This window comes from Acyrthosiphon pisum, chromosome A2 (genome assembly GCF_005508785.2).
Source record: "Acyrthosiphon pisum isolate AL4f chromosome A2, pea_aphid_22Mar2018_4r6ur, whole genome shotgun sequence".
Lineage (NCBI taxonomy): Eukaryota > Metazoa > Arthropoda > Insecta > Hemiptera > Aphididae > Acyrthosiphon > Acyrthosiphon pisum.
The window spans coordinates 105,003,641-105,005,211 of record NC_042495.1 but is presented as its reverse complement, the minus strand read 5'-3'; positions in this window follow the sequence as shown (position 1 = coordinate 105,005,211).

The window sequence follows — 1,571 nt, the reverse complement described above, 5'->3', positions numbered from 1 at the left end:
CATAAAAGTTTTTTTTTTTAATTCTAAGATTTGGAAATTTAATACAAGGCTCCTAACATATTTTTACAATAGCAGTTGCAAAATAAAAGGAATACATTGTCACAATTTTTATTTATAAGCATTTAAAGTTCAAATTTATACGAAATATGTCAAAATTGCGAAAATTTGCAAGTAATTTAGTGGTTGAAAAATCGTAAAAATTTTTTCTTTTATAACTAAGTTTTTAAAATTTGGTACAAGGTTCTCCATAAGTTTTTCTTTAAAAATAATATATCCTAGACTGACAAATCATCTCCGTTCAGAATCGTTTTTCGTATACAATGATATAATATCATTGGATTCAAATTTAATTCCATCCATTACAGTAACCCACTTGTAACCTACTGTACAGCAGAGCGACATCCACGACTTACCCGCCTTTTTTTCATTTATACTGTCACACTCTGTATAGTAGATACGTTATAAGAATATACATAATTAATAATTTAAATGTTTACATGGTTTTCTAAACATTAGAATTGTATTTGATTATATGATCCTATACCTAGTTTATTATTTCTATGATTAATTAATAGTTAGGTTAACTTAGTTTAAGTCTTGCTAATACCAAATATAACATAACGTACCTAGTCCAATATATTTTTACTACATTTCTGAAACCTTAATTTTCTAAAATATACAAGTATTTATGTTAAATCCTTTCAAAATCACCTTTTAAATATGACGATCAAGTAACTTAAATATTTGTTTTTATCGATGTGGCAACGACCAACAAATGATTCAATTTACACTAATCTTTATATACCATTATATATTTTACTACTCAATACTATTGCTACATTAAGCATTGTAATATTGTATACAATGTGTTGATATGTCAAATGCTACGTATAATACATTTGGGCAAGAATTTAAACTAGTAAATATATAAACATATAATATACAATTTAACGTGGTTGGTATTAGAGTTCACTGTATGATGACCTGGTGAAGCGCGGTTATTGGACGCAGTCACTTAATAGTAATGTGTGCAGCGGTCGAGCAGGCTCCCAGATGGGTGACCACCCGGGTTCTTTGTGACGATCTATCTGCTTAAAAAAAATGCGTACCAACCCTTAACTTCCCACACAAACCGAATGGGGTTGCAGAGTGTCAAAAAAATAAAGTTCGTTTTTGATCCTCTCGCATGTCATAGTGAATTGCAAGTTAAAAATAATGGTTTGGAATATTGTCCACCATAGGCGCAAATAGCGTTTGAGATTTGGGGGGGGGGGGCTAATAGAATCTTACTTTGATAATATTGAATAAGCTTAAAACAAAATGTAGGAAATGTTTAGGAGGACTATGGACATTCTTGGGGGGCTTAGCCCCTAAATCCCCCTCCTATTTGCGCCTATGTTGTCTACAGTAAAAACCAGCTAATAACCATGCAGTTTGAAGTCTTAAAAAAATTATACTATGACCTCCTAGTTATTTACCCAAGGCCTTCAATTGGCTGCCACGAAAATAGTGCTTGCACATTTTTATTTGCTAGTCAGCAATGTCAAAAAAAAAAAAAATAAAACACTAAA